The sequence below is a fragment of the Arachis ipaensis genome, chromosome B05 (assembly GCF_000816755.2).
Source record: "Arachis ipaensis cultivar K30076 chromosome B05, Araip1.1, whole genome shotgun sequence".
Taxonomy (NCBI): Eukaryota; Viridiplantae; Streptophyta; class Magnoliopsida; order Fabales; family Fabaceae; genus Arachis; species Arachis ipaensis.
Window position 1 is genome coordinate 142,525,655 of NC_029789.2, and position 11,588 is coordinate 142,537,242.

At 28.8% G+C, this 11,588-nt stretch overlaps 1 long non-coding RNA gene across 1 annotated transcript; it reads right to left on the reverse strand.

Annotated features, from left to right (window-relative positions):
* Positions 5,532 to 8,607, reverse strand: LOC110262633. The gene is made up of 3 exons (XR_002347520.1): positions 8,331 to 8,607; positions 5,658 to 5,817; positions 5,532 to 5,568 (listed from the first exon to the last, which is right to left on the reverse strand). It is a non-coding gene; the product is annotated as an uncharacterized LOC110262633 (long non-coding RNA).

Genomic DNA, 11,588 nt, shown 5'->3' on the forward strand with positions numbered 1-11,588 from the left:
ATATCCCTCGAAATTGATTCCCTCAAAGATTGACAAAAGTTATAGAGTAGAAATTTTGTCACGATTTACAGGTTTTGACTATATTCACTTTGTTAAGCAAGTTTGGTAAGTTTGAGAACCATTTCAAAACATGCAGCCTTAGTGGATGTAGTTATAGCACAAAATTTCTCTTGTTGTTGTTGGTTTGTTGCTATAATCTCTTTGCATTTTAAATTTATCTTTCATATCAGAATATCTAAACGTGTTTCCTCTTTGAAATCTTTGCCAACAATGAATCTATAATACTAGCAGATGGCACGGGTGGAAGATCTCTATTTGCTAAATTTTTTTATTCAATTATTAACTTATATTTTTCTCGTTTAGTTTTAGAGTTCCAAAGGAGCTAGTATTAATTGTCTAGTACATCTGGAAATGATGATATGTTGGTATATTATTATGGCAACTACCCCCATGAAGATGTCAAAAATATATTTTTATGATGATCTTTATTTAAAAAATGTAACATATTTGTTTGGCCACACTTTTATGACATATAAAAATCAAGCCCTACAACTTATCATCTAATAGTCAAAAAGAAATATCTTCATATGATGACAATTATGAAATTTTCATTGGAGTAGCCATCTATTATTAATGACCAGTGGTTGCATGACAATTTCATAGGAACTACGTTGAATAGGCCAGAGGGGAGGTAAGATTGGATCTAAAATTCGTTAAGTTTTCCTCCCATGTACATGTCAACGATGATCATATATTTTAAGCAAAAAATGTGCAGTGATATATTACTATCCACATTTTTTAGTGAAAGTCAGCAATCAAAAGTTTGGAGGGAGCACTAGAGCAATCAACACTCAGCACTAGAAAACAAATTTGAGTGCCTAGTGCAAAATAACTGGATTTCTACATGCCCACTACTACAAAGCTTATACCGATCGAAAGAAAAAATATAATTATACCTTATACTTGGTTCCTCAAGTTGGAGGTTTTATTTATATCAGCATAGCTAGACGTACAAGTCATTAAATGTTTTGCAGAAACCTATCATCCATAATTAACTCTGAAAAATAACAATCAAAATCGAAATGTGATTTCAATAACGTAAATTAAATTAGCAATAGAATGCTAAAAATTGACAAAAGTTATAGAGTAGGGATTTTGTCATAATTTACAGGTTTTGACTATATTCACTTTATTCAGCAAGTTTGGTAAGTTTGAGAACCATTTCAAAACATGCAGCCTTGTGGATGTAGTTATAGCACAAAATTTCTCTTGTTGTTGTTGGTTTGTTGCTATAATCTCTTTGCATTTTAAATTTATCTTTCATATCAGAATATCTAAACGTGTTTCCTCTTTGAAATCTTTGCCAACAATGAATCTATAATACTAGCAGATGGCACGGGTGGAAGATCTCTATTTGCTAAATTTTTTTATTCAATTATGTTTATAAAAAAATTTTATTATTATTCTATAAAAAAAATACGTGTAATATATATTGACTTAAAAAATATAAATAATATCTCAATTATATCATTTTTAACAAAAGACACGATAAAATTTGACACTTACTAAAATATTATGGTTTGAATAATTTTTTTAAAAAGAGGCATGGCTTAAAGCCAATGACGCATTTAACTTGAAGAAGACTTTTATTGTAAATAGAAACTAAAATATTAGTAACGCATTTTAGTTATGTATTTAGATTATTTCCATATGTCATATGTTTTCCTATAAAATTATAACAAGAGAAGTACCTATGTCTTTAAATAATTTAACATTAATTTGTATCTTTTTACTATCTTTTTCAATTGACAACTTTTAAGGCAAATTTTAACTAAATTTAAAAACAAATGAATACATTTATTGTAATATAAAAATAAAGTAACTATTGAGTTTTTTTTTACTAATTAACTATTAAGATTATTTTTCTTTATAGCCATACCAATTCGAAATTTGAATTATCTTTTTATTTTGGTATAATTATGCCAACATAATATTTACCATATACCTAATTATGTGTTTTAAAAATTAATTAATTCAATTTAATAAAATATTAAATAAACATAAAAAATGAAAAATATAGTCGTCATGATTAACAACTGATTTTATAAGTTTATAATCATTAGTTTCTGGCATAAATTGAAATATAATAATAAAGCAAACATAAAATAAACATGAAGTGCATACGTATTGTCTTCTTAAGAATATCTTAGAAAATAAATTTTAATTTTATTAATACGGGACAAAGAAAATTAAAATATCAATAATATCCCTATCACAAAATTAAAATATAATGTATATATTTATATTAGGAATTTAATCGTGAACTGAGAGCAAAAGTGGAACATGTGAAAAATAAAGGCAAAACTTTTAAACTCGAGCAGAATAAATATTTCATGAATCAAATATTCTCCACAAAACTCTAGTAAAATTAAAAGAAAGTATCAATATAAAAAGTTAAAACAAAAAATATACTATTTTGTCACTTAGTCTAAATTAACAAATTTGGCCAACATGTACCCAAGTAATCCGTCTAAAAGATCGTTAACAAAGGATCAGTTACAAATTTTTGGAAATATAGAGAAATTGCATAACAATTCAAGCACACTTGCACATGCATTCATCTAAATCCTATAAAACATTTACTTGCCAAAAGCAAATAGGTGAAGCAATAACCTAAAATGTGGAATGAAAGATTTCAACATCATAAAGGAACTACATCACTTTATTGAATTTTAAAGAAATACTGAACTACAAATATAAAGAACTGCATAATTAATTTGTCTACCGACTAATGATATTGTGTCCACACCCTAACATTTAATTAATTACATGAAAAATAAGTCCAATAAAAATGCACAAATCATTCTACATAGAAGATGAAAACATCTTAATCCATACATCTCCTACATCACAGTTCAAAATATGAAATGCTTATATGGACACAACTAAAATATGTAATGCCCTATTAGTCATAATCAGTGGCTCTAGTTTAATGGCATGGACAGCCATGAGAATCATCAGATTCATCAAATTCTAGCATCAAGGATCTTCTCAACCTCTTCAAGAAAAGATGCTCCTCTTTCCTCAACAAAACATTATTTAAGACCAACCACATACACCTAATTTAAAAAAAATGCATGAAAATTGAAACCAAATTATAGAGATAATTACAAATAGCCGTAGTCAAAAGAATCCAAAAATAAAAGTCAATACTCTTTCAGAAAAATAATTTAACATTACTCACCTCCTAACTTTCATCAACTTTGTAACACCCTACCACACAGAGCTTTACGCTTAAGTCGTAAAACAGAGGTGGTGTGGTATTACGACCTCTAAAATAAAATGTATATATATAATAGCAGAAGAATTATAATATGATAGGAGCCTTGAAGAATAGAGGAAATAGAAATCACGAAATAAAAGCGCAACACTCGAGAAACGAGTTAACTTGCGTGCTAAGAAAGCTACCGCTGTCAAGTGTAAAGTAACCCAAAACAGAAACAGAGAGTCAAAGATACAAAATAACGAGCTCCTGACTCAGCCTGCGAAGTCAAGACTGGCCGGAGAATATACACACATATATACATATATATACATACACAAAACCCAAATGTACATAAACAAAATCCTGCCTCTCCATACACCTCTAGGAGGATAAAAAAGAATAAGTTATGTGGAGAGAAAGCTAAGTACATATATATACACCATAGCATAACAAAATAACCCAGTAACCACTCCGCTTCAAGGGTCCAGACGCCTAACGAGATGCCTCTCGACCTGCATCTGAAAAACAACAACATAGTATGGAATGAGAATCGGAGGTTCTCAGTATGGTAAAGGTGCCACACACATAATATATAAGGTCCTGGGAATGCCAGAGGCAATCCTAGAACGTCGACACTCAGATTATAGAGCTTAAAGTATTAAACAGAAGCCATAAAAGGTGATTTTCTAAGAATATTTAAACCTAACTTAACCTTAAATCTAAGTTTCATACTGCCATTTCTCCATACCTCCAACTCCATCATGTATTTTCACAAACAAATAGATAGATAAAGGCAAGCACAAGAAGGTTACAAATACACATTTAATATGGCAAGTACATATAGGCACACCCAATTAAAGCACAAGCAAGTAATTCAAGTAATATGCAGATGATACATGCCTGTCCTATGGCTGATGAGGCTCATCTGTCGGTTATCCAGCCAACCCGACAAGTCTGAATTGTCCTTAGACTGTCTCCTGACGTGCATCCCCAAGAGTCTATGCATAGCTTTATCTCAAATAATCAATATTACTCAATGGGGGTAACATTCCCGGGAATTTATATAGTGCCCGGTCATACTTACGTCGTAGGGTCAACAGAGTATCGAGTTTTCAACCTGGTACACGTGGTGGCAAGCCACGGCACTTAATCCAGGGAACCTCGTATCTCAGATCATTAAATTATTCAAGCCATATAAATAATTCAATTATAATTCATCAACATCCACATCATTCTCAATCGCATCTCATTTATTATCATACATCAATCATATTCAATCCTTATCTTTCATTATCACATCTCCCATTCCGTCCATCAATAGTTTCGATTCAAAACATAATTCATTCTTTTCTAAATGAATCAAACTTAAAATATGCTCATTTTCTTAATAACTCAAAATCAAACCATATAACCTTTGAATCTAAATCTTTTTAAATAATCATCTAAACAAAATCTCTAATTTTTATAAAATTTCGGCAGCATCTCCTCTAAAACTCGGACTTTGCCACCCTTTTCGGGTCCAAACCTGCATTCTTTCCAATTCAACATACCCTTCCTCATCATCATAACAATCACCACAATAAATCTACCTCAGATCAACAATTATACTGATACAATATTTAAATCCAACAACCAAAATTTAACTAAAACTCAAAGTTCACAAATCCTAGGCTTTTAACACAAAATACCTCATTTTTCATTCAAAAATTTCTATTCCAATTATTTTCAAACCTATTACCACCAATCCAAATTGCCAACAATAATCCTCAACAAGCTCCATATCTTTTCATCAATCATCATTCAACCAAACCAAAATATAGCCATATAATCAACAATTCAATCACATATCCTTTCAAAGATCCAACTAGCAACCAATATCATCTTACAAACAAATCACCAAACCAAATCAAGCATATTCATCAACCCATTACTAAATATTAAATATACACCTGCATTCCAACTTATCCTATGATCATTTAGCCTAAATTTTCACAGAACATTATATATTAAATGCAAGAAACTTAAATCATACCTTAGCCGATTCCCAAATATTATTCCAAGACAATTTTCTTAAAGAACACAGCCCTCAAAACCTCAACTAATCCGCTTCCTCCAACTTTCAGTATTCACAATTTCGAGCTCCAATTATTTATTTTCAACCTAATACACATTCATAACACATATATATCCAATTTAATACTCAAAGCTCAAATTCAATTAAATTAAAATAAAATTATCGTATCCTCACCTTACCCAAACTTCACATAAGTAAGAGTGAACATTTTTCTCAAGCTAATTGGATCCTAAATCATCAAAGAACAAAGAAATTCAATATCTCTACTAATTTTCCAAAAATTGGGGAAGAAGAGGCTGAGATAAAATAGAGGGTTACCTATAAAATTGTTCCGGTAGAAACGTAGAGCTCGACGTGGTGAACGCGTGGCCGCAAACGGTGCGGCGATTAGAGCTCGGACGAAGAAGTTACGGGACTTTGAGTTTTACCGTAAGGGTTCGCATGGCTTCTCTTCTCCTTATTATGCTTCAACGTGATTCTGCTGATTGAGGAAGAAGAGAGGTTTTAATTCATTTAGTTGCTGGGCTGGTTGGGCCCACAGGTCCGGTTTGGACCCGGTTCAATCGGTTCGGCCCAATCTTAGACCGATTTTTTCGAAATTAGTGTCAAAATTCTCGTTTCGATGAGCTCTACCCTAATTTGATATAATATTCGCGTTTCTAATCTTCCTTATTAAAAGTTAATTTATTGACTAATTATCTACTAATTTAACCGGGATTTACAAACTTCATCACATGAATTTTTAAAATGATCTAATTCATTTAACTTGTCTCTCACAGCATGAACAGACTTTCTCTTGAGAGGACACTATTATAGCACACAAGAGAATAGTTTGAATTTAAACAGGCTCAAAAAAAGGGGACAAAAAGTAATAAAATAATAAACTGCTATAAATTTTATACCCTAACCTAATATTAGGAGAGAAATACAGCACATATAAAATAGAGCAACTGCTCAGATCGAAGAATGAAAAGGACAGACTTGAAACCCTATACCCTAACCTAATATTAGGAGAGAAATATTGCAAAGAGGTATGAAAAATAATACGTAAATCAAGACGGCTCTCTCTAAACCCTAACCTAATGCATAGATAAAGAGAGAGAAGAGAAAGAGAATAAAAACAACTAACATGAGGTCAGTATATGGATAAAAGTAAGAATCAAAACAGAAAAGTCTATGCATAAATCTAGGGGATGACAGGCTTAGGTAATGAGCACACCTTTTTGTTTAAATATCATGATTTTAGTAGGCTTCTTATACAATTAGATTTCTAATGAAAAAATATATCATATTCCAATAAAAATATCCACAAGCTAATTATTTATTTAACTAAATTCCTAAGAAGAGATAGGACATCAATAAACTTGAAAAATTATGCTAAAAGGAAAACAATAAAATATACAATCAAGGAATTAAGAGATAAACAAAAGAGTAACAAATAAGGATAAACTACTTACTAAATTTATTCCAATAATGAGAAAAATAAAATATGTATTTATAAAGTAACTAATCAAGAATATAAAATACTAAAATAAATTTATTAACTTATTTTTTACACACCTATGAGCTTTCATATATCAGAAAAAATAAAGACTATAAACCCACTTAAAAGAACACGCAAAAATAATTTATATAAAAGTAAGCAAGTAGTTGTATTAAAAAAATATTTATGATACCTATAAAATCAACATGGACATCATATAAAAATAATAATCCCTATTATTTACCCCACAGAAACAGAAAACAAAAACAGGAAAGGTTCAATCAAGGATTAAAAAAATAAACAAAAGAGAGTAACATATAAGGATAACCTTACTAATTTGATTTTAGAAAATACAGCAATGAAATATAGAATATTCCACTTTTTTACCATAGAAGTTTTTTGAAATTAAATGCATAAAAATGTATCACTTGTAAGAATGTTTTAAAAATTCTCTAAAAACAAACATTAAAAAACACAAAAAAAATATAATCAGTGTTAATTAAAATTAAAAAAATAAAAGCAAGAAAATTATATTTGACTCTCAATTCCTTTGAGTACAAAATTTTAAAAGAAGAAAAATAACAAAAATATTGATGATAATTGTAAAATCAACATAGATCTCATATACAAATAACAATCCTCATTAAAAGAAAAAAAATAAAAAGACAAAAATCTAAATCTGACTATAAATTTTTTTCAGTACAAAAAATCAGAAAAGAAAAAATATTCATGATACTTATAAAACCAACATGGAGCTCATATATTAATAATAATCCCAAGTCTTTACTCCCACAAAAACAGAAAAGAAGAAAATGGATCATTCAATCAAGAAATAAAGAAATAAATAAAAGAGAGTAAAGCCAACAGAAAAAAAAAAAACAAAAAATAACTCTAAAGAAGGAGAAGATATCAAATAAAAGCCAGCATATTATAAAATTCACAACAACAGTATTAATTATACAAATGAAATTCGGTTACTAAGTTAAAAAACAAAATTTTAATTAGAAGAAAAAAATAAAAAGGCAAAAATATAAATCTAAGTATGAATTCCTTTCACTGCAAAAATCAAAAAAAGAAAAATATGTATGATACTTATAAAATCAACATGGAACTGATATATTAATAACAATTCTGAGTATTTACTCTGCAGAAACAGAAAAAAAAAGATCATTCAATAAAAAAATAAAAAAGTAAACAAAACAGAATAAGGCCCATAAAAAATAACAAAAAAATAACCTTAAACATACAGAAGATATCAAATAAAGGCCAAGATATTAGTCATCTCCTGTGTATGCATGAATTTTGTATAAAATGACTAATTTGTGATTTTAAAATTCTGAAAAATAGCTTATCTTTTCTTAATTTTTAAACCTTAGTAATTTTTTTAATTAAAAGAATCAAAGCAAGATGCATCATGCACAATAAAGCATAAGATAACCAGCAACATGCATTCAAAATTAGCATACTATAGCGAAAAAAAAAAGTAAAGACACTGAAAAATGATTTACCCTTTCGCACGAAGAAACCACTAAGTTGCCTCTTTGATTTATTAGGGTATTTTGACACCTTTTTACTTTCCATCTTTTCCATTATCTTTAAAGACACTCATTCCTTAGCTTTCTTAGTCCCACCAAACCTGACAACACATAAACATCACCAAATAGCACATGAGACACCCAAATATAAATATTTAATACTTTAAATTTCATATAAAAATAAGGAAGTAGTAGTATAACTTAACTTGCCCAAAAAGCCTTTTCTCCCAAGCCAAGAGCTGCTCCACAATTAAAGAACAGGTGAGTCAGGAAAAAAAATATATATAAATAGCATCCAAGTAAAACTCAAGTGGTGTACAATTATGTATATAAGGGTATGTCGATTACCACATTCACAACAGCAGCGCTTATTATACTAATCAAATATGGCTACTAACCTACCACACGTAGCGCTAATCAAAATAAAAAAAAAACGTAAAAAATTAAAATTGACTCTCAATTCATGTGTGCGCAAAATTTCAGAAAAAGAAAAATGAAATCAAATGTTCATGATACTTGTCAAATCAACATGGATCTCAAATTCTTACTAATTTTATACAAATGAAATCTGGTTACTAACAACAAATAATTTTAATATGAAAAAAATAAGAAAGGCACAAAGCGAAATTTTACTCTCAAATCTTTTCTGTCCAAAAATTCAGAACAACAAAAATAAAAAAAATGTTTATGATACCTATAAAATTAACATGGACATCATGTAGAAATAACAACTCCATTATTTATCCCAATAGAAACAGAAAACTAAAAAAAAATAAAAGATTCAATTAAGAGAGAAAGAATTAAACAAAAGAGAGTAATGCCCACAAAAAATAACAAAGAAATAACCATAAAAAAATAGATTATATCAAATAAAATTCCGCATATTAGTCCTCCCCTTTATGTGCATGAATTTTGTATAAAATAACTAATTTATGATTTTAAAATTCTAAAAGATAGCATATCCTTTCCTAGTTTATAAACCTTAGTAATTTTTTAAATTAAAAGAAGTCTTATAGTTGCGAAATACCTTTAGATTTTTTTCACCACCACTGCATTTTTAAATGAAATTCACTGACCCTATCAAATCCACTTTCACAAACATTTTTACTGCATTACTTGGAGAAGAAGCAGGAAAGGAAAAAATGAGAGATTCATGTAAAAATGTTTAATAAATTAAGCTCCAAAGCTACATTCACAAATCTGAGAATCAGTAAGTTGGCAATCCTATCAATTTGCTTTCTGTATGCCGCTGCATTTATTCACTCGTCTCTACCCATATCATGCTACCTACTAAAAATATATACAAACAATTTCAAGTGATGAAGTAGTTACCACAAGTCCACAACAGAATACTTGCCAACCAATAAAAAATAACAGCCAAGATGCATAGTATAAGGAGAAAATGAAATGAAAAGCTCTCTTGAGACAGATAACAATACAGTGAAGATGCTTAGTATAAAAAAGTTATTCACATAGAATCAGGTATAATTAAATAAAGAAATAAAAAAGACAAAAAAAAAAATAAAAGCTCCAAATAATACACCAAGACTGAGAACAAAGAACAAAAAGACATTTGAGATCTTGGAATGGAAAGAATATAAAATTAAAAATTTTGGAAGCTCGTCATGTAATTGGAGATATTTTAGTATTTTTAGCTCCACAACTAACCTCCAAAAAACAAATAAAAAATCAAAACGAGCAAAATAAAATTTCAGTTCTTTAACTCAATTGCAATAACATCCCTAGCTTAAAGGCATTTAGTTTCATGGTATGTATTTGGTTAGCAATTGCCTTTAATTTGAAAGCATGTAATGTGACTAAATAATTACTATCCAATTCAAACAACTAAATGGCATGTGATAAACACAAAATAGAATTTATTTATTCAAACAACTAAATAATGTACTTTATCTTCTCTCCATAAATTTCATCTTTTGCCTATTTGGTAATGGCATGTGATAAATACAGAATATAACTTATATTAGTACACTCAGTAAGAATACCATATACCATTTTATGGTGTTTAATGAGATGAGAAAAAAATCTAAAAATCTCTTTTTTCCCAAATCAATGGATATTTTCTGATCAAATGAGTACATTGACATGATTACAATATAAAGTAGTAACATGAATTGATTCCTTATGCAATGCTAAATATCTATCAACCAATTATATAAATCAACATTCTAAATCTTAGTAACAACATATGATGACATTTAAAAAGAATGGTTTCAATCTCGTATCCCTTGCGTGACGACAAAAAGAAATTAGAATAACAAACTTAATATCCAACAATTCTTAATATAAGCCTACTATTTTTCTCATTCAGTAAACTTCTTTTGTTTTCTTCACCGCAGGAATGGATACATTCTCTAAACTAAAAAAAATATTTAAATGGCATAATTTCAACATAATAATCACATTTAATTTTCATTAGTTCCACAATAACTTAAAGGACTTAATCTATTATAATCTTATTGGCCTATTTCAAAAAAATAAAAAACCAAGACCTCCTAAAGTGAGAAAGTATTTTAAACGGGTTTCAAATAAAAATCAAGTGATGCACACCTCTATATAAATAATAAGGCACAGAAGTGAAAAATAAAATGAAAAATAACAAAAAACAGAGTAATATGAATGAAGAGTCATACCTAGTTCTAGCATTGTTGTCACTGCAAAACCAGAGCGGATCATCAAAAACAAATCGTCATCCATCACGCCTATCACTCATAACACGTCAGAATAGAGGGAAACAAAATATGCATTGATAAAATAAGTACCCACGAAAATAAAAATCAAAAGATCAGAGAAACAACAAAGAATAAAATAAAAGAATCTAGCGGTTGAAATTATACCATACAGATTTTTAAATAATTGTTCAGTGTTTTAACACAATAGTTTTTCGAAATTGAATGCATAAAAAGGCATAATTCAACAGTTAAAAATATAAGAGATAAATAGTTTCAATCTAAAGTAAATGGTGAAAAAAAAAGACAGAACAAGAACACTTATTAATTATTTAATTTAATACCCAAGAAAACAAAAGGAAAAAAAGATCCAGACAACGAAAAAAGAAATAAATAAAAGAAAGAAACAAATAACCATAAGTTTCTTATTAATTTTATTTCATAAGAGAGGTAAACAAAATATGTATTTAGAAAGTAAATAATCAAGAAGATAAAATACTATAAAATCAGAAAACTAGAAAAAAAAAAAAAAACAAAATAAACC